The sequence below is a fragment of the Phyllostomus hastatus genome, unplaced genomic scaffold (assembly GCF_019186645.2).
Source record: "Phyllostomus hastatus isolate PE091 unplaced genomic scaffold, TTU_PhHast_1.1 phas_scaffold_397, whole genome shotgun sequence".
Classification (NCBI taxonomy): Eukaryota; Metazoa; Chordata; class Mammalia; order Chiroptera; family Phyllostomidae; genus Phyllostomus; species Phyllostomus hastatus.
The window spans coordinates 4725799-4749098 of NW_025334029.1; the positions used below are offsets into that span (position 1 = coordinate 4725799).

Genomic DNA, 23300 nt, shown 5'->3' on the forward strand with positions numbered 1-23300 from the left:
ATGTCTTTACCTTTCTGACCTTTTAAATATAATCATCTTAAACATCCTTCTATACACATTGAGTATCAAAGGAGATGATGTTATAATTTTTGCATCATTCATCAAATATGATTTAAGAAACTCACAAAGAGAAATGTTAATTATACTTATCACTATTTTTGCCTAGTCTTTTTTGAGGGGAAGGGGAACCAGCTAACATTTAATTGTGACATTTTAAAATTGTACAAGTGTTTTGACATCTTCCCCCATCATAGTTAGCATCTTTAAAATGACAGAAAAACACCAATCATAGGTTTAATGGGTTTAATAAGTTTACCCCATCAGCTTCTATTTACAGCACCCAATATTCCTGTGAAACACCAGACACACCGGACAGTGGCTGACAGTAAATTTCATACCCGCAGAGTTTAAAAATTTAGGTTCTCTGAGCATGCTGTGTTGCAGTGGCACTTGTCCAGAATTGGTACATCCCTGTAGTTGAGGAACTTTAAATGTACCAGTGAAAAGAGCTTTTTCCCCTTTAAGGGGAAGAAAAATCACTCCTTAGAACCCAGCAGATCTGGCTGTGAGGTCTTTCCTCCTGGTCCATCTCTTCGAGCTTAATTTTTGCAGTGGAGCAAGAGAGACAAAAATCTAACCTGAGTTACAAGAAACAAGACAGTGATGACTATAAAGGGAGTGACCAGGAGCAACTGAGATACTCCTTTACCTCCTGTATCCAATATATGTGCTTCATGGAAAAACAACAAAAATAACAGGTCCACAAAATACAAAAGCTAGAATTACAAAATCTATTCATCCAAGGGTGGTGGAAGGCAGGAAGAAGAGGGGGGAGGGTAAATGGCATAGGGAGAAAAAGTGTTTAAGTCAGACCAGGCACAGGGGCTGGCAAATGCTAGAAAAGAGCTACAGAAAAACCTATGGTCCATTCAGACTTTGAGGTGTTAAAAATCCACATATTGGTTTCAGGAAGATTGTGTGTTACATGCACTAGAGACGAAAAAGCCCCAATTCCTTAGAAGGAAATATGCAGAGAGCTTTTGGCAAAGTGGGGCCTGCCTTCCCTGGTGGAGGAGAGCTGCACAGCCTCCTCCCAATTCCATTCATCCCCTCAGGATGGCAGGTGAGTCAGTGGCCTTTAGCAGCCTTCGGTTTGGCAACAGATGAATGTGGTAAAGGGAACTTCTCTGAAGAGGTTGAGCTACTCTGCACAGACTGCAAGTAGACTATCTTGTGGAAGAGTCTGTTATTTAAGAAAACCACTAAGGAGAGATCCAAGATGGCGGAGGAGTAGGTGGAAGGTACACTAACCTCCTCCCAGGACCAATCAGGAATTACAACTAAGTTGTAGAGAAATTATCCTGAATAACCAAAAGAACATTAGCTGAAGAGAAACCTTATAATCAAGGACAGACAGAAGAAATCACTTCACAACATGACTGGTACAGAGTGCAGAGGAGACACAAGAGGGCTAACTGGGCTCCCATGGGCAACAGCTGAAATCCAGAGAGATATTTCAGCAGCTGGGGAGTTGCCCCTGAGAAGTGTGTATAAACCCCAACCTGGGCTCCCAGCCTACAGCACCAGACCTGGAAAGGAGCCTAGATGACACCCAGCTGTATAAGCAGCAGGGTTGATGGCTGTTGGAGAGAGATTACTGGAGACTCAGAGAGCCTCTTAAAGGACTGACACACAAAATTTCATTTCAGCCACTTACCCTGGGCTCTGGCAGAGGGAGGGCAGAGTGGACTAGAGACACTTGAGAGTATGGGGATGGTGGCTCTGGGGAGAGAACTGAAGGAACAGCTGCCAGGATCCCTGTGCTGAGTCATTCCTTATACCTTACGAACCATCTTGCTCAGGCAGACCACCGCACCTCCTGAGGGGAAGCAGTAGCCCTGCCCACAGGAATTACTCTGTCCATGTTATGGTGCTTAAGCCAGGCTGATGATTACAGCTGAGGGCTATATCACTGACGAGTTTTAAGATGGAAAATACAAAGAAGCAGCCAAAATGGGAAGACAAAGAAACAGACCCCAAATGAAAAAACAAGAGAATTCTCCAGAAGAAGAATTAGATGAAATGGAGGCAAGCAATTTATGAGATAGACAGTTCAGAGTAATGATTATAAGGATATTCAACAGGATGAAAAAAGATATAGAAACCATAAAAAAGGACCAGTCACACATAAAGAATGCAATATCTGAAATAAATAATGCACTGGAAGGAATAAAGAGTAGGTTAGATGAAGCAGAGGATTGAATCAGTGATTTACAAGATAAGGTAGGAAACAACACCCAAGCATAGCAGAAAAAAGAAAAAAGAATTTTAAAAAATGAGGAGAGCTTAAGAAACATTTTGACAACATGAAGCATAACAACATCCACATTGTGGGGATACCAGAAAGAGAAGAGAGCAAGCAAGGGATTGGGAACTTATTTGAAGAAATAATGACTGAAACCTTCTGAAATATGGTAAAGGAAAAAGACACACAAGTCCAGGAAGCTTAGAGACTCTGAAACAAGTTGGACCCAAACAAGGCCTACACCAATACACATCATAATTAAAGTAACAATGCTTAAAGACAAGGAGAGAATCCTAAAAGCCACAAGAGAAAAGCAGGTAGTTATATACAAGGGAGCACCAATTAAACTGTCATGTGATTTCTCAACAGAAACATTTCAGGCCAGAAGGGAGTGGCCTGAAGTATTCAAGGTGATGAAAAGCAAGAACCTACAACCGAGGCTACTCTATACAACAGGGCTGTCATTTAAAACAGAAGGAGAAATAAGAAGCTTCCCAAAGAAGAATAATCTAAAGGAGTTTGTTAACACCAAAGCAGCACTGCAACAAATATTAAAGGGCTTGCTTTAAGAAGAAAAAGGAAAGAGAAAAGAAAAAAATAGAGGAAAACAGTCTAACAATAAAATGGCACTAAATATGTATGTATCAACAGTCATCTTAAATGTATATGGCTTAAATGCTCCAGCCAAAAGATACAGGGTAGTTGAGTGGATAAGAAAACATGCCCCTCATATATGCTGCTTCCATGAGACCTATCTCAGATCAAAAGATACACACAAAATAAAAATAAAGGGAAATGGAAAAGAACAAAAAGTTAGGGTAGCAGTACTTATATCCAACAAGAAGACTTCAAAGCCAAGGTGATAGTAAGAGGCAAAGAAGGACACTACAAATGATAAAGGGAACAATCCAACAACATCATACAACTCTAGTAAACATTTATGCACGCAACACAGGAGCACCTAAATACAGGGTCTGGCAGAAGTAACACCAGCTTTAATGTGGTTGGTAGGGTAGTAATATGGGTGTAATAATTTATAGTTTTAATTTGAACATTTCACCTAAATGTTCAAATTATATAGTGTGCTTGAGTGTGATATTATGTTACAGAATTACATGCTTATGATTTTGTAATAAAAAAGAGCATTATTTATGCCATACCCTGTATGCAAAATCAAATCTTCATGGATATAAAAAGAGAGATTGACAGAAATACAGTCATAGTTGGGAATTTTAACACCCCATTGACTTCAGCACATAGATCTTCTGGATAGAAGATCAACTAGGAGAGAGTGGCATTAATCAGCACACTAGATCAAATTTATTTTTAATTTTTTAAAAATTTTATTTTAAGCATTGTTTAAGTACAGTTTTCTGTCCTTCACTCGCATCCCAGCCCACCCACCCATCCCTACCCACCTCCCTCCCATTTCCACTCCCCCTAGTTTTTGTCCATGTGTCCTTCAAACTTGTTTCTGTATACCCTTCCCCCTTTCCCCTGAAATTCCCTCCCCTCTCCCCTCTGGTCACTGTCTGCCTGTTCTCTATTTAAGTGGCTTAGGTTATATTTGGCTTCTTTGTTTTGTTCTTTAGGTTCCTGTTAAAGGTGAGATCATATGGTATTTGTCTCTCACCACCTGGCTTATTTCGCTTAGCATAATGCTTTCCAGGTCCATCCATGCTGTCGCAAAAGGGAAGGAGCTCCTTTCTTTCTGCTGCATAGAATTCCATTGTGTAAATGTACCATGGTTTTTTGATCCATTCATTTGCTGAAGGGCACCTAGGTTGCTTCAACCACTTGGCTATTGTAAATTGTGCTTCTATGAACATTGGGGTGCATAGGTCCTTTTGGATTGGTGTTTCGGGGTTCTTAGGATATAATCACAGCAATGGAATTGCTGGGTCAAAAGGCAGATCCATTTTTAGTTTTCTGAGAAAATTCCGTACTGTTTTCCATAGTGGTTGTACCAGTCTGCATTCCCACCAACAGTGCGCTAGGGTCCTTTTTTTCTCCACAACCTCTCCAACATTTGCTGTTTGTTGCTTTCTTTAAATGGCCATTCTGACTGGTGTGAAGTGGTAGCTCATTGTGGTTTTAATTTGCATCTCTCTGATAGCTAGCAATATTGAGTATCTTTTCGTGTGGCTCTGGATCCTCTGTATATCCTCCTTGAAGAAGTGTCTTTTCAAGTCCTTTGCCCATTTTTTAATTGGGTTGCTTGTCTTAGAGTGGAGTCATGTTTTGCCAAACATGACTAGATATCTCCTGCTGTTTTGCCAAATTCATTTATTATGTCAAGCAGTTTCTTGGTGGAGTCTACAGGATTTTCTATGTACACTAACATATCATCTGCAAACAGTGACAATTTTGTTTCCTCCTTTCTGATTTGGATGCCTTTTTCCTTTTCTTGTCTGATTGCTGTGGCTAAAACTTCCAATACTATGTTGAATACAGGTGGTGAGAGTGGACAACCTTGTCTTGTTTCTGATCTTAGTGGAAAAGATTTAGTTTTTACCCATTGAGTATGATGTTGGCTGTAGGTCTCTCATATATAGCCTTTATTATGTTGAGGAATGCTCCCTCTATTCCCACTTTGCTGAGTGTTTTTATCATAAATGGGTGCTGTACCTTATCAAATGCTTTTCCCTCATCTGTTGATATCATCATGTGTTCTTTGTCTATGCTTTTGTTTATGTGGTGTATTACACTTACTGATTTGCAAATATTTTACCATCCTTGCATCCCTGGGATGAATCCCATTTGGTCATGGTGTATGATCTTTTTAATGTATTGTTGGATGCGGTTGCCAATATTTTGTTGAGGATTTTAGCGTCTATGTTCATCAGTGATATTGGCCTGAAGTTTTCTTTCTTTGTTGTGTCTTTATCTGGTTTTGAGATTAGGATGATGGCTTCATAAAAAGAGTTTAGGAGTCTTCCATCATTTTGGATTTTTTGGAATAGTCTGTGAAGGATAGGGGTTAGCTCTTCCTTAAATGTTTTGTAGAATTCTCCTGTGAAACCATCTGGTCCAGGGCTCGTGTGTGTCGGGAGTTTTTTGATTACTGCTTCAATTGCATCTACTGTTACTGGTCTGTTCAGACTTTTGGCTTCTTCATTGAGTTTTGGAAGATTATGTTTTTCTAGAAATTTGTCCATTTCTCCTAGGTTTTCAAGTTTCTTGACATACACTTCTTCATAGTAATTTCTTAAAATCTTTATATTTCTGTGGTATCAGTTGTAATCTCTCCTCTTTCATTTCTGATTGTGTTTATTTGGGTCCTCTCTCTTTTGTTCTTCACGAGTCTGCTTAAATGCTTGTTGATTTGGTTATCTTTTCAAAGAACCAGCTCCTGGATTCATTGATCCTTAGAATTGTGCTTTAGTCTCCATGTCATTTAATTCTGCTCTGATGGTGGTTATTTCCTTCCTTCTACTTGGTCTGGGCTGTCTTTGTTGTTGTTCCTCTAGTTCTTGTAGATGCAAGCTTAGGTCGTTTGTTTGAAATGTTTCCATCTTTTTTAGGTAGGCCTGTATAGGTATAATTTTCCTCTCAGGAGTGCCTTTGCTGTGTCCCATAAGTTTTGGGTTGTTGTGAGTTCGTTTTCACTTGTTTCTAGAAACTTTGATTTCTTCCCTAATTTCATTCTTGAGCCTTTCCTTGTTTAATAGCATGCTATTTAATCTCCATGATTTTCAGTGCTTTGGGTTGATTTCCTTGGGGTTGGTTTCTAGTTTCAGTCCATTGTGATCTGAGAAGATCCTTGGTATGATTTCAGTTTTCTTGAATTTGTTGAGTCTTCTTTTGTGTCCCATCATGTGGTCAATCTTTGAAAATGTTCCATGTATATTTGAAAAGGATGTGTATTTAGCTTCTTTGGGATGGAGGGCGCTCTCTCTCTATATATATATATCTCAGTTAAGTCCATTTCTTCTAGGGCATTGTTTAATGCCACAATATCTTCATTGATATTTTGTTTGGAAGATCTGTCCATTTTTGACAATGGGATGTTAAAATCCCCTGCTATAATTGTGTTGCTGTCAATATCTTCTTGAGGTCCTCTAAGATTTTGTTTATGTATTTGGGTGCCCCTATGTTGGGTGCATGTATATTTACAATATTTATGTGTTCTTGGTGTATTCTTCCCTTGAGTATTATGAAATGACCTTCTGGGTCTCTCTTTATGGCCCTTTTTGGGAAATCTATATTGTATGATATGAATATTGCTATCCCGGTGTTTTTTTCCTGTCCGTTCCCTTGGAAAAATTATTTCCAGCTCTTCACTTTCAGCCTGTGTAGATCTTTTGTCCTGAGGTGGGTCTTTTGTAGGCAGCATATGTGTGGGTCATGCTTTCTTATCCATCCAGCTATTTTATGTCTTTTGATTGGAGCATTTAATCCATTTACACTTAAGGTTATTATTCATAGGAACCTATTCATTGCCATATACCTGTTTCCCTCTTTCTCTCTTTTCCTTGCTTTCCTTAAAGCAGTTCCTTTAGCATCTCTTGCAGAGCTGGTTTGGTGGAGGCATATTCTTTTAGACTTCATTTGTCTAGGAAGCTCCATATTTGGCCTTCTATCTTGATTGAGAGCCTTGCTGGGTAAAGTAGCCTTGGTTGCAGACCTCTGGTTCTCATTACTTGGCATATTTCTTGCCATTCTCTTCTGGCTTAGATCGTTTCTATTGAGAAGTAAGCTGCTAGCCTTATTGGGGCTCCCTTGTATGTTACTTCCTGTTTCTCCCTTGCTGCCTTTAAGATTCTCTCTTTGTCTTCGTCTTTTGCCATTTTAATTATGATGTGTCTTGAGGTGGGCCTCTTTGGGGTCCTCTTGATTGGGACTCTGTGTTTCCTGGATTTGTGTGACTTTTTCTCTCATCAAATTAGGGAAGTTTTCCATCATTACTTTTTCAAATAGGTTTTCTATCCGTTGTTGTTGTTCTTCTTCTCCTTATACAGATATTATTACCTTTCACATTATCTTGCATTTCTCTTAATCCCTCTTCATTCTTTGTCAGCCTCTTTTTCTTTTCTTTCTCTTTCTGGAAATTTTTTTCTACTTTGTTCTCTAGCTCGCTGATCTGATCTTCTACTTCATTGATGATGCTTTTGATTCTTTCTACTGTCTTCTTCAGTTAAATTGTATTCTTCATTTCCTCTTGGCCCTTGTTGATAGTTTCTATTTCTTTTTTCATGTTGATGTAGTTTGCAGTGAGTTCATCATCGTTTCCCTATAGTTTCTGGTAGCTCATTGTGAGCTCATTGAGCTTCCTGGTAAGCATTGCTTTGAACTCAATATCTGATCGTTGAGTTGCCTCTATTTCATTTAGCATTCTTTCTGAGGCTTCCTCCTTTCCCTTCATTTGGGGATTGTTTCTTTTTCTTCCCACTGGTTGTGAGACTCTTCTTGTGAGTCTCTGTTTCTGAAATTGATCTGTTCTGGTTCCCTGGGTTTATGGTGTGAACTTCAGTGGTAGAATACCTGTGAGATTCAGTGGTGCAGTCTCCTTTAGGTATCCTGTTGTTCATAGCTTCCACCTACTCTTTTTTGTGATCAGTTGGCTGGGTAAGGCAAAATGGTTTAAGACAGCAAGATAGTATTCTCTGATATTTACAGTAGCAGCCAGTAGAGAAGAGATAGGAGATCCTTTGGCTATGTATAGTGTTAACTGTGATCTTCCATCCCACTAGCCACTTTTTAGAAAGAATGGAAAGAAGATAAGACTCTTATTGAGGAGGAAAGGATTGTGAGTTTGATCTAGAAAGCAGGGAGGTTTTGGGAGGTCAGATTTTGGGGTAAGGTAAGAGTAAAAGATAGTAAATAGATGTAGTGTGTGAGAGAATAAAGCTAACCACTACAGTAATAGAGTTCAGGAAACTGTGAAGTGGGCTAAGATCTCGGGTGGGGGTTGTTGTGTAGCATTTACAATTGTATGGAATAGCTATTATTTACAGTGATATTAGAGCAACAATCATATGGCAGAATGTATGTAATCTAGATAATAAGAATAGGGAGTATAGAACCTTGAGTAGTGTACTAATGAAGCACAAATGAAGTGAAGGACAGTAAATTAGCAATACACTATGAATGAGATAACGGGAAACCTGTCAAACAATATAATCAGCCAAGCAAAGAAGAGTATACAGAAAGAAGAGGAATACAAAAGTACTATTAAAATAAAAGATGTAAGAATAATGAAAGGATAATACTAATATGCAATAACTTGCAGATTCTCTGTAATAGGAAAGTCAAATTTGTCTTGCTGTTGCAGCTATTAGGATGTCCCTTCTTTGGTTCCAACTCTGGTCTTTTCACAGTTCCTGTTTTTTGTTTTTTGTGTTTTGTCTCACTTGTGGCTATTAGAAAATAAAAAAGAAAAAGGAAAAAGAAGACAAAAGTAGTAGAAGGAAAGAGGAAAGAAGATACAAAATTGGAAAGTAAGGAAGAAGGAATAAAACTGGAAAGAAGGAAAGAGAAGCAAAAGGAATTGAGAGATGTAAGAATAATAAAAATTTAAAAATAAAAAAGTTACTTAAAAAATCAAAGAAAGAAAAAAAAACCCTCTTGTTGGTTTCAAAATGGCTAAACCAGTATTCTGGTCTTGATGAGAAGGGTTCACTGTTGTGGGCTCCAGGGCTCCTACAGAGCACATGCTTGCCCTGGGTTTATGGGCGTGGGCTCCAGGGCTCCTGAGGAGTGGGCGCTTCCCCTAGGTTCACGGGTGTGGGCTCGGTGCCTTCCTCGAAGCACACTTTCCCTCGGTTGTGGGCACGGGCGCAAGGCCAAGCCACCCTTGTTCGTACAGGCTCGAGCTCTCAGTCTTCCCAGGGCTATGTGTAGGTGCTCACAGTCCCTGTGTGTTTGTCACTCAGTCCTCACTCCTCTCTCTGTGCCTTCAAGCAACCAGGCCTCCCCCGGTGCTGCTGAATACTTGTTTGGCCGGGGAGGGAGCAGTTGACCCAGCTCTCTCCCAAGAGTCCTGTGTGAGACCCAGTGAGCCCCCGGCCTGGAGCTGCAGCCTCTCTGGTCCTCGCACTGATCCCTAGGCCCTTATTGTCCTGAAGCACTCTCCTTACCGTTTGGTTTTTCAATGTCCGCTACAATTTTTGATCTTCTATTTTCATGTATGTTGTGATACTGTTGGTGGTTTGCTCTTTTCCTCCGTAGATCAGCTAGGTTTTTCTCCCGTGGGTAGGGAGAAGTGGAATCTGCTCCCTCCTACCCCACCACCATCTTCCCTCTCTAGATCAAATTGATTTGATTGATATCTTCAGAGCATTTCATCCCAAGGCAGCAGAATATACATATGTTTTATGTGCACATGGAATGTTTTCCAGGATAGACTACATGTTAGGACAGAAAACAAGTCTCAATAGATTTCAGAAGACTGAAATCATATCAAGCATCTTCTCTGACCACAATGCTATGCAACTAGAAATCAATCACAAAAGAACATTGAAAAACATGCAAAGACATGGAAGCTACATAACATAATATAAAACAATGAATGGGTCAACAACAAGATTAAGGAAGAAATCAAAAGATACTTTGAAAGATATGAAAATGAGGACACAACAATCCAAAATCTGTGGGACACTGGGAAAGCAATCTTAAGAGGGAAATTCATAGCATTACAGGCCTATTCAGAAAAAAAGCAGGAAAAAGCTGAAATAAACAATCTCATTTCATATTTCAAGGAACTTGAAAAGGAACAACAAACAAATCTCAAAGTGAGTGGAAGAGGAAAATAATAAAGATCAGAGCAGAAATAAAACAAGTAGAGTCCTTTAGAATGATACGGAAGTCAAAGAATCTAAGAGCAGATTCTTTAAAAAGATAAACAAGATTGATAAACCTTTAACCAGACTCATGAACAAAAAAAGAGAAAGGACCCAAATATATAGAATCAGAAAAGAAAGAGGAGAAGTAACAACAGACACTAAAGAAATACAAATTATTGTAAGAAAATATTATGAACAGCTATATGGCAACAAACTAGACAACCTAGATGAAGTGAATAAATTCCTAAAAACACAATCTTCCAAAACTAAATTGGGAATCAAGGAATCTGAATAGATTGTACCTAACGAAATTGAAGCAGCAATCAAAAACCTCCAACAAAGAAAAGGCCTGTAATGTATAGCTTCAGAGGTAAATTTTACCAAGCATTCTCAGAACTAACACCCACTCTTCTCAAACTATTTCAAAAAATTCAAGAGGAGGGAAGGCTACCAAACTCATTTTACAAGGCCAGCATTACCCTAATTCCTGCAAAGAAAGGAATTACTGCAAATAAAGACACTGCAAAGGAAGAAAATTATAGGCCAATGCCCCTGATGAACATAGATGCTAAAGTTCTCAACAAAACAGCAAACTGAATACAACAATGCATCAGAAGGATCATACACCATGATCAAGTGGGATTTATTTTGGAAATGCAAGGTTCATAAAACATTCCCAAATCAATAAATGTAATTCACCATGTAAACAATATGAAGGATAAAATGACATGATCATATCAATAGGTATAGAAAAAAATACTTAAATCTAGCACCCATTTATGATAAACACTCTCAGCAAAGTGGGAATAGAGGGAACATACCTAAATGTAATAAAGGCCATATATGACAAACCTACTACCAGCATCATACTAAAAAACTACAAACCATTCTCCTTAAGATCAGGAACAAGACAAGGATGTCTGTTTTCACCTCTATTATTCAACATAGTATTAGAAATTCTAGCTGGAACAATCAGACAAGAAGAAGATATAGAAGGCCTCCAAATTGGAAAGGAAGAAATAAAACTGTCTTTACTTGTAGATGGCATGATACTGTACCTAGAGAACCCCAAAGATTCCACCAGGAAAGTACTACAACTGATAAATGAATTCAGCAAAGTAGTGAGATACAAAATTAATATCCAGAAAGCAGTTGCATTTTTATGTGCCAATAATGAACTGACAGAAAGGGGAATTAAGAAGACAATCCCATTCATAATTGCTTCAAAAAGAGCAAAATACCTAGGAATAAATATAACCAAGGAGGTAAAAGCCCTGTACTTGGAGAAATATAAGACACTGAAGAAAGGAATTGAAGAAGATACAAATAAGTGGAAGCGCATAAGTGTTCATGGATAAAAGAATTAACATTGTTAAAATGTACATACTACCCAAAGCAATCTATAGATTCAATGCAATTTCTCTCAAGATTCCAATGACATATTTTGCAGAACTAGAATAATATTTCAATAATTTATATGGAATCACAAAAGGCCCCACATAGCAACAATGATCCTGACAAAGAACAACAAAATTTTACAACTCACACTACCTAATATGAAACTATACTATAAGGCTATAGTAATCAAAACAACATGGCTCTGGCATAAAAACAGAAACATAGCTCAATGGAACAGAGTAGAGAGCCCAGAAATAAACCCACACTTTTAGAGCCAATTAATATTTGACAGAGAAGCAAGCACATACAATGGGCTAAGTATAGTTTATTTAATAAAGGGTTTGGGAAAATTGGACAGATACATGCAAAAAATGAAACTAGACCACCTTCTACACCACATAGAAGAAAAATTCAAAATGAATCAAAGACTTAAATGTTAGACCTGAAACCATAAACATCCTGGAAGAAAACATAGGCAGTAAAATGTTGGACATTTACTTGTAGCAATTTTTTATTGGATATATCTCCCCAAGGAAGGGAAACAAAAGTAAATATAAGCAAATGAAAGTACATTAAACTAAAAACTTTTTGCACAGCAAAGAAAATCTCAACAAAATAAAAACACAACCCACAGTATGGGAAAACGTATTCACTGATACATCTGATAAGGGGTTAATACCCAAAATGTATAACATCAAAAAACAAGCAAACAACCAAATTTAAAAAAATGGGCAAAAGACCTGAACAGACACTTCTCCGAAGAGGATGTGTAGATGGCCAACAGACATATGAACATATGCTTAACATCACAAATCATCAGAAATGCAAATTAAAACCACAATGAGATACCATCTCACACCTGACAGAATGGGTATCATCAATATATCAACACACAACAAGTGCAGACGAGGATGTGGAGAAAGGAGAACACTTTTGCATTGTTACTGGAAATGCAGGCTGGTGCAGCCATTGTGAAAAACAGTATGGAGATACCTCAAAATATTAAAAATGAGTATGCTTTTTGACCTAGCCATCTCCCTTCGGGGAATATACCCAAAGGAACCCAAAACACTAATTCAAAAGAACATAAGCACTCCTGTTTTCATTGATGCATTATCTACAATTGCCAAAATGTGGAAGCAGCCCCAGTGTTCATCAGTAGAAGAGTGCATAAAACAACAATGAGACAGTTACACAATGGAATTCTATTCAGCTGTAAAAAAGAAGCAAATTTTACCCTTTGCAACAGTATGAGTGGATGTGGAGAACATTATGCTAAGTGAAATAAGCTAATCAGAGAAAGACAAATACCATATGATTTCATTAATACATGGAATCTAGTGAACAAACTGAACTAACAATGAAAATGGGGACAGACTCATAGATGGAGAGCAAATGATAACTAGTGGGAGAGTGATTAGGAGTTGGAAGGATTGAGCAAAAACGAAAAAGGACTCAGGACATGGACAACAGTGTGGACATCGCTGGGGGATTTGGGGTATAAGGTGACTAAATGGCAATGAAAAAAATACAATAAAGATTAAATAAAAAGTAAAAGGAAAGGAAAGAAGAAAAAACATCAAGAAGAAGACGTGCAACTGGTAAAGGTAAGCTTTTCCAGGGGTGTTTGCTTCACTGCCACTGATAATGAATAAAGGAAAGGGAACAGAGGAGAGGCAGCCATTGATAATGTATGAGGACTGCAGTGCTGTGAGGAAAGGCAAAGGCAAACCAAATCCAAAGTAGTAAGGCCAATTCCTGTCTATGTGTGAGAAACACTGGTGCATTTCAATTTCTTTGTTGAACCAATGACATTCAAAGCAGTATAGTGAATAGGTAAGGGACATATGCAGGAGAATAACCCATGGACCAACAAGGTGGATGGGAGGGAGACTCACAAACATCCTCTGGATGAAGAAAAGAACCTGAAGCAGAAGATTGAAGAACAAAGTCAGCAATGGTTTTGCCAATACTAGGGAATGGGTGAGGCTTCCTTCCTGATACCTCAAATGCCAGATCAGCTATATCTTGAAACCAAATGTAATTCCCAACTTCGCTAAGCACATACGGGAAGCACCCAAAGAGCACGGAAAATTGAGGGTGAGAAAGAATTCCAGCCACGACCAAACATCTCCATGTACAGACGGATCACCAATAATTCAGACAGTTACAGACTGAAGTACAGGAATAAACAGTGGATAGAATTGGAGGAGACTGAACCAGAATACTCCACCATTCCAAGTGCTGCACTGGAAAATTCTACTAACAATATGTGGCTCACTCTCTTGTTTCCTGTCTATGCTCTCCGCTCTCCCCTGCACCAGGACACTACTTGCCCTTCTTCAATGTTGCTCCTCTCTCTTTTGCTGAATTCAAAGATTAAGCTTTGAGTTGGCACATATTCCCCAGATGGAGTCTTTGATTCCCCTGGCAAGGTTCTGGAGAAAAGTTTTGACAGTCAGCCATCTCTTCACCAACCAAACTACCAACTACAAAGAGGACAGAGAAGCATCCCAAGATCTTTCATCATGAAGAACCTGTCAGCTCGGCAATCTGGCCCTAGCCTGCCCCTGCTGGGCCCCTAGTCCACTGCAGGCTGATCATATCCTTCTGCTCAGATCCTTCTTGCCCGACTGCCGGCTGCTGCCCAGGCGCTTCCATGGCTGAGGCCACTGCGCTGCCCTGGGCATGCCCAGGCCACGTAGGGAGGTGGGATGTTGATGGGCCCCTACCTCAACTGCCCAGGGCAGAGGGGACCTTACCTAGTCTTAATCTTTTCTTTATGAAACTTCAAGGTTTTTTTCTGTTATTTTCTTTCTGCTTAGAGAACTTCCTGTAACCTTTTTTTTTTTAATACTGGGACTGTTATCAACAATGTGTTTTAGCTTTTGTTCATCTGAGAATGTCTTGATTTCCTCTTAATTCTTGAAGGATATTTTTTTGCCAGATAATATAATTTCGCATTGACAGTTTTTTATTTCAGCACTTGAAAATTGTTATGCCACTTCCTTCTACAGGAGCAACTCCATGGTTCCTGAAAATAAATCTGTTATTTAAAGTGATAGTTCTCTGTAAGTAATGTGTCATTATTGTCTGATTATTCTCAAGAGTTTTCTGCCTTTTAGTTTTTAGAAGTTTAATTATGAAATGTCTTGGCAAGAATTTCTTTGGATTTTTCCAGTTTGGTATTATCTTAGATTCTTGAGTCTGTAACTTTATGATTTTGCCAAATTTTGAAAAATTTCAGTCATTATTTCTTTGACTAAGTTTTCAATCTCACTCTATCCTCCTTTTCTAGATCTCCAACGATACAAATGTTGGCTCTTCGGTTGTTGTTCCACAAGTCCCTGAAGGCCTACTCATTATACTTCTCCTCTTCCTCTTTCTTTTTAATTTATTTTCTCTCTGTTGTTCAGATTGCCTGAATTTTATTGATATGCCCTCAAGTTTATTAATTCTATCTTCTCTCATCTCCATTCTACTAATTAGCCCTTCAGTGAATGATTTTAGTCTTGTTATTTTATTTTTCAATTCTATAATTTCCATTGGCTTTGTTTATAGTTTCTATTTCTTATCTGAGATTTTCTAGTTAATTTTTTTTAGAATGTCTGTAATTGTCTGTTGAGCTGACCTTACCCTGGTTGGGGGGAGTGGGAGCCTGCATGGACCTTTGATACCTCCGGACAGAGGAATCAGAGAATGGCCATCTGTTTACCTGGGACCGAAGGTGGGGGCATGAGATGGAATATCACCTTTCCACTTTACCTATATGAAACCATAAAAGAGGAATGGCTTTTATTTTGGTATTTGCTGTAGTAGGGTAGTGATTTTCAAGAAAGTTTTCTTTCATTTTGTCTACTTTTTCCACAGTGCTTTGACTAGTGGGGAAATGCTTTCATTGAAGCTTTTTTGTTTTTGCTATACCTGTTTGCAGATCCAGCTTGGAAGCTTCTGCAGCATCCTGTCTAGAATATATAGGAGTCAATAAAAAAAGAACACAGGAAACTCACTGCTGTGTTATTCCTCTAGCTATATTATGTTATATTATGCCCAGGCCTTGTTTGTTTCTGCAGCTTGCTTTTGAAATGTTTCTCTTTTTTTTAAGATTTTATTTGTTTATTTTTGGGCAGTGGGAAGGGAAGGAGAAAGAGAGGGAGAGAAACATCAATGTGTGGTTGCCTCTAATGCGCCCCTACTGGGGGAACTGGCTGGCAACCCAGGCATGTGCCCTGACTGGGATGGGAATCGAATCAGTGACCCTTTGGTTCATAGGCCAGCACTCAATCCATTGAGCCACACCAGCCAGGGCTGAAAAATTTCTAATTGTGGTAAAATACACATAATGTGGAATTTATCATCTTAACCACTTGTAAGTGTGCATTCAGTATTGTTAAGTATATTCACATTGTTGGGCAATGTGCAGGTGTCTTCATTGTAAGAGGGAAGATCTGGGAGGAATGGGACTATTATCCATCTTGTTCGGAACCAGAAGTATCCTATGTTTTCCTTGCTATTCTTGTATGCTTAAATTTCCATATAAAATTTAATATCAACTTGTCTAGCAGCATTAAAAAGCTTGTTGGCATTTTTAGTCAGGATTGCATTTGATATTTATAAACTAAACTAGAGAGAACTGACATTTTTATGTTGTTGAGTCAAGAGCAAAGAGTGTCTTTCATTTGTTCAGGTATACTTTCATATCTTTATAGAGTTATATTTTAGCATTTGCTTCATAGAAGTTTTTTTTAATCCTTATGCAAAGAGGTGCTTATTGATTTTAAAGAGAGAGGGCAAGAGGGAGCGAGAAGGAGAGAAGCACTGATGTAAAAGAGAAACATCAATCAGTTGACTCTCGTACACACCCCAACCATGGATTGAACCTGCAAACTAGGCATGTGCCCTGACTGGAATTGATCCCATAACCTTTCAGTTTACCAGGCAATGCTTAACCAACTGAGCCACACTGGCCAGGGTTTTCATAGAAGTTTTATACATGCTTGTTCTACTTCTTCCTAAGGATGTAACTTTCTTTGTTATTTTTGTAAGGAGTTTTTTTATCTATTGTGTGTGTGTGGTCTCCCTGGTTGTTTGGGTACATAAAGTAAATAAGTGATTCTCAAATTTATATCTCCAGACTGTCACTTGAGCTCCAAATACAGATTTGTAACAATATCCTACCTGCTTACTTGGCTAGCCCTCTCATACCTTTAATTCAGTGTATGAAAAGATCAGTTTCTCTTCTTTTCTGCTTATCCCAACCCTCACTCCAATAATACCAATACTCAGCAGAAACTTTGGAGATATTTCCAACTCATCCTTTCACACCTGATTGACAGCTAGTTGGTTGTTAGAAACTGTCACATAAAAATCCCCATGTTAGATGGAATCATTCATATATATATATGCATGTGTGTGTGTGTATGTCTGTTATCACCTCCTTTCTAAAATCATCATTCTGTGCTTCTTCATCATCCACCTTGAAGCCTGAACTCATGACCCTTTCTTGGACTGCTTTTTCATCTTACAATGGTTGTTTCTCACATGTCTTTGGACTTTTAATGGGTTTCTCCTACAGCACAGTTCTGGCCATGGTTCTACCAGGTTTCAGTACACACAGACTGAAGGTCAAATTTCTTTGCCTAACATCTAGGGCATTTTTTGAATTGACCCTAGTCTTTCTCTCCTTACTATCCCAGCTACTCTTGAGTGTGGAGGAAAAGAAGAAGGAAAAAAAGGAAGAGAAGGAGAAGAAGGAGGATGAAGAAGGAGAAAGAATACACTAGCTTTCAAAAGACCTGTATCAACATTAGTTGTGGATAGTTCTTTCCTGCTCTATCAGTGGAGGTAAAGAGAGTTGGAAGCATCAGCATCTTAGTAGGAAGCCTCTCAGTTATCATTATTACACCATGCTGATGAATAAATATAACATCAATGAACATGAATACAAATCAAAATCTAGAATACTGCTTCCTCCATGAACCCCCACAGGGCATTTCTGTTTTCTTGAGGTATTGGTTGCTTGTAGCCTTGTGGTATAATTATTTTTAGAAGCTTAATTCCTTTAGGACAATGACTGTTTTTGATCCATTTATGTATCTTCCACTCAGCCTTCTTTACCTCCTTAGGGTCTCACTTAGATGTCACTTCTTCTGTAAAGCTTTTTCCAGTCTCCTAAGCCAGAGTTCATTCCACAAACATTTTCTGAGTACCTGCTCTGTGTCAGGTACTCTGCTAAGCACTGCATATGAAATTCTGGTGAGGTGTATTTTTTGCCCTATAGGAGCTTGCTATCAGGTTAGGCTTCATGACCTTCAAAGCTCTTCTGTGTTGGTGTCCAGTGCCATCTGACATGCATCGTAGGTCAACCTTTGCCACTGAATACCAAGTCTAATGCCCAACCCAGGGTAAATTCTCAAGGTGTGGATGGTTCCAAACCAAGTGGTATTCAGATTCAGAGAAAAGAGAGGCCCTATAGCCTAGAGGTCACTTGCAGTGAGGAAATAGTCATGCAGGGCACAAACCATCACCATAGACTTTTGCTCAGGCCCTGCGATGTTGAGTTTGAGAGCAGTAGGAGGTCTAGAGGGCTAAAGACAGGACAGAGAGGGGTTGACAAATGTGAGGGGCTCCAAAGGCCATTCTCTGGAACTTTCCCTGTAGGGAGTAGGGTACCACCAATTGTTTCAAGCAGGGAAGGTGGTAAGATCAGTGATTTGGAAAGGTTGCTCTGACTGCACCATAGAGATAAATTGGAAAGCAGAGACTAGAGACAGAGGTGGTCCCCTAGGAGAAGGTTGTGGCAGGATTCCAGGGGAAAGATGATGAGAATAAACCAGGGCAGTGGAAGGACATAGACCTGACAGATGGTTCAGAGGCAGAATCAACATATGGCTATCACTCTAAAGACAGGCTTAACTGATGTTTTACCCATACAAAGATGTGGACTAGAATCTGTGATAGAAATACTGTCATTAACAATTGTGTGAGGTGTTTAGCTTAGAGACTTGAATGGTAATTTTGGTTGAATTGTACCCCCACTCCAAATAATATGTCAAAGTCCTAACCCTACAATCTATGAATGTGGCTGTACTAGGAAATAGCGTCTTTGCACATGATATCAAGTTCAGATTATTAAGGTGGGCCCTAATCCAATATGACCAGTGCCATAAAAAGAGGGAAAGATGGCATAGGGACATACAAAGAAGAGAAGTCTACGTGAAGACAGAGAGAGAGAGATGGAGTGATTATCTACAAACCAAGGAATATCAAGGGTTGCCAATAGCAGCAGAACCTAAGAGATTGGCGTGGAACAGAATCTTCCTCAGAGCCTCCAGAAGTAACCAACCCTGCCAGCACCTGGATTTCAGACTTCCCAAAACTGTGAGATAATACATTTCTTTTGTTTTAAGTCAGCCAGTTTGTGGTAATTTGTTATGGCAGCCACAGAAAACTAACACAAATGGTATGAGAGAACAATTGAACAGGCTGTCGGGGACTATTGAGAGGGTGATAAGAGGACATTCATGGTGTAAAAATCTGGCAGTGGCTGTTCTGGTGGCTTGGGAAAATATCATTTTGTATTTTGTCCCCAGCTTACCCCATTTATTTTTAAAGGGGAGCCTATTAGAAAAAATTACTGGGTGTTGGTCAGAAGTTGTCACATGCTATTCCCAGAGAAACAAGATTGTCACCTAAGAGATCTCTAAATTCATTCTGCCCCGTGGCTTAAGTGGTTACCTCCTGGTCATAGACTGGAAGATCCCTGGAAAGGTAGAATGCAGACCTCCCAGGAAGTGTTCTTCCTGCTGTACCTCAGCACCCCTCATCTCATCCCTTATTTGTGACAATTATACAGGCTTCTCCTTAGTATGTGTTCTAGCAGAAAATTTTGATTAAAAAGTAGAGAAAAGGTAAAAATATTAAAAGTCATTGCTATTCATGCACTGGAATATTATTCAGACATGAACAGGCACAAAGTCCTGCCATATGCTACAACATGGATGAACTTCCAAGATATACTAAGGAAAAGAAGCCAGACACAAATGATCACACATCATACAATTAAATTGACATGAAATGCCCCAAATAGATAAAGTCAGAGAGATAGAATGCATATTCATGGTTGCCAAAGTCTGGGATGGGGAATGGGAGATGGGGAGTGACTGCTAATGAATCCAAAGTTAATTTCCTTTTGAGATGATGGAACTAGATGGAGACTATGGCTGCATAGCATTGTGGATGTACTAAATGCCACAGAACTGTATCCAAAAATTTGATAACTATATGTTAATGAGACTTTTCCCTTAATAAACAAAGTCATTGGAGGCCTCAAACTATGTTTTATTAGTTGGTTTCTGAACATTGGTCCTGAGCCGGGCAGGGCAGTCTCACCATCTTCAGCTAAGCAGCAGGCCATGCACTCCCATTTGTCTATGTGGAATGAAAAGCAGGGTAGCCCGCCCCTGCTGAGAATCGCTTCATGGTGCCCACATGGTAGAACAATACATGCTTCCATCTGATTCTGGGTAAAATGAAATTGAAAGGAGGCAAGGTTCACTGCATTCCCTCAATTCCTGTGAAAGGATCAGTCCAAATGGTTATGATTTTAAAGAGCAATTTCCTTTACAAGAAGCTCCTCTCTAGGTTGTGGCTTCCTATGAGCCCTCCAGAAAATTCCGATGAAAATATACTGGGGACGCTAATTCAGAAAGCTGAGAAAGCACAGGCCCATCAGAACGATGAGCATAGTATATTGATGCATCCTGTGAAATGTCTAAAACTGCTGATATTCCCATACTCTGAGGCTTAGAGATATCACCAAAAACTGTAAACAAAGGTGCTGTGGTGAGGGAACATTGATTTATTTGCTCTTTGTTGATGTTTAATTCACATAGAATGAACTGCACATACAAGGTCTGTCCAGAAAAAGTCCAGCTGTTTTTAGTACAATGAGAATGGTTTGCGAGATATCAATGTAACCTGGCAGCCAAGGAGAGTGGACTAGAATCCACATATATGAACAATGACAACTTCACTGTACCTAGTCAGTGGGGGCAGTAGACACCATTGACTGAACATGTGTACTGTGTGGCTACTGCATTCAAAATGACTGAGTTAGTAGAACACGAATCTACACCAAATTTCGCATTAAGCTTAAACATTACTCTGTGGAAACTATTTGGATGATTCAAAAGGCTGCAGCTATGGGCAACTGGTAATTGGCAGCTTCATCATGACAATGCGCCTGCTCATGCATCCTGTCTTGTGCAAAGTGTTTTGGCAAAACATCAAATCATCCAGGTGACTCAGCCCCCCCATAACCTAGATTTGGTGTCCTGTGACTTCTAGCTTTTCCCAAAACTAAAATAACCTTTGAAAGGGAAGAGATTTCAGACTATCGATGAGATTCAGGAAAATACAATGGGGCAGCTGATGGTGACTGGGAGAACTGTGTGAGGTCCCAAGGTGCCTACTTTGATGGGCACTGAGGTGTCATTGTCCTATGTACAATGTTTCTTTATCTTGTATCTTCTTCAATAATGTCTCTATTTTTCATATTGAGTGGCTGGATACCTTCTGGACAGAACTCGTATTTCAAGTACAATTTGATCAGTTTTTTAAATTTTTGAAAACTTTATTTATTTATTTTTAGAGATAGGGGAAGGGAGGGACAAAGACAGGGAGAGAAACAATGATTGATTGCCTCTTATACATGCTCCAACTAGGGACCAAATCCACAACCTAGGCATGTGCCCTGAGCAGGAATTGAAACTTTTGCTTTGTGAGACAACGCCAAACCAACTGAGCCACACTAGTCAGGGCTAATTTCATCAGTATGGATACATATCTACACCATCACCACTGTCAAGATAATGCATAAACCCATCACTCTCCAAAGTGATGCCCCTATTGTCCCTTGGTAATCCTTCCCTCTTGCCTCTCTCCACCATCCCCAGGTAACCACTGATCTGTCTTATCTTAATTTTGAGTACATCACATTTTCTAGAGTTTTGTGTAAATGGAATCAGAAAATAGAAACTGTCTTTTTTTAGTCTGGCTTCCTTCCTTTAGCATAATGATTAAGATTTAGCCATATTATGTGTACAATTGTTTATTCCTCTTTATTGCTGAGAATTATTCTATTCTATGGGTTATGCCACTATATATTTGTCCATCCACATATTAATGGATGTCTTGGGTTTTTTTCCAGTTTTTGGTGAATATAAATACAGCTGCCATCAACATACAGTGACAAGTGTTTGTGTGGACATACTCTTTCTTTTAGGTAAATGCCCAGCAATAGAATACTTGGGTCATAAGGTGTATATTTAGCTTTTCAAGAAATTCCTAAACTGTCTTTTCAAAGTAGTTGTACAATATTACATTCCATAATGATGTGATTTTTTAAAATCCTTGGCTTTCTATGGGGTTGTCAGAGGTTCATGGTTTTTCACACATGTTCTGCAGCAAATTAGACATTGGGCTGGATCCAGAAATAACCTTTGTTCAATATTATGAAATTATGAAGCAAGATTGGGAGGGGAGGCAAGTGGTGAAGGGGAAAACTAGATGTAGGGGACAGGAATTTTGAAAATAAGAGAAGGTCAGCAGGAGTCAAGCTGGTTCCTTTGAAGCAAAGACTGAGAACTGTGGTTGGCTGAGGGAAGGAGGGGACAGCCAAATGTTCAGAGCCTTCCCTGGCTGCCTGCTAGGGACATTGAAACTCTCCAGAGAATAAATGAGCAAATTTTCTGGGCACTCACTTCTAGGCTTTGGAACAGGTCTGCGTGACCATGTCATTGCCCTGGATCTGGGCACCCATTGAACTGGGGCAGCATACACTTGGCATATGCCTCAGAATAAGACAGAAAAAGAGGGAAGTTGTGGTGTTAACCTGCTTTCCACCTTTTGAGTGCTTGCTGTATTGTACAGCCCTTCTTCTCTTTTCTATTATCTCTTTAAAAGCTGATTGTGGAGAGGCAAGATGTGGAGGGGGCTTGGATGATACCATACCTTCTCAGAGAAGTCTCCTGCTAGACTGAGGACTTTGTGTTTTTGTGACTCTCAGGACACTGCCATACCTGGAGATAGGAGACTTCTGTTCTTAAGGATGGCTATTCCAGAGCTATCTTGGCTACTCCCTTCCTCAGACCTTAGTGTTCCCATGTACAAGATGTGGCTAAGAATAGGTGGTCCAGGGATGACCTCTTGAGCCCAGGTCTGGGTCCTCATCATAGTCTTTGGGTTGCAGAGATTTTATATCAAATCTTTGTTCTTTGTATCTCAGATAGTTATGCTAACTGCATTTAATGGAGTTTTTCCAGCCCTGATAAAATATAGTCTCCTTGGACCATTCTTGGATTTAAAGTGATGGGAATAGGAGGAAGAGAAAGGTCTGTTCCCTTGTCAAGCATAGGTGCTGGATGTCTTTTTCCTCATGCTAAGAAGATCAGTGACAATAGCTAATCCTTACCAGGTGCTCCCTGTGGATCAGACATAGTCCTCAGGACTTTACACTTGGTGGCTCTTTTTAATCCTCGCAGCACCTGAAGGATAGATTCTATTTTTATTGCTTCCATTTTACAAACAAGGACACTTAGGCACAGAAAGGGTAAAAAGTCTGTGTTACCTGTCCCATAACTAGTGAGTGACAACACTGTTAAAAAGAAAAACAATTTGTGCAAGGACCTCCTTTCCCAACAATGTGCAATCCAAGCATGCAAGTTAGCAAGGGAAGGCGTGCTGCCCTTGGACCTCCATAATCTCTTAGAGCCAAGATAGAAATGACCCAAAATTAGTGCCACCCATCCTAA

The 23300-nt window shown here is 39.4% G+C and overlaps 1 protein-coding gene and 1 pseudogene across 1 annotated transcript in view; one reads left to right on the forward strand and one right to left on the reverse strand.

The window, feature by feature from the left end:
- MAMLD1 (mastermind like domain containing 1) overlaps positions 1-23300 on the forward strand; it is a 141359-nt gene that overhangs the window by 25177 nt on the left and 92882 nt on the right. The window lies entirely within an intron of this gene.
- LOC123807030 overlaps positions 1129-23300 on the reverse strand; it is a 59497-nt pseudogene continuing 37325 nt past the window's right edge.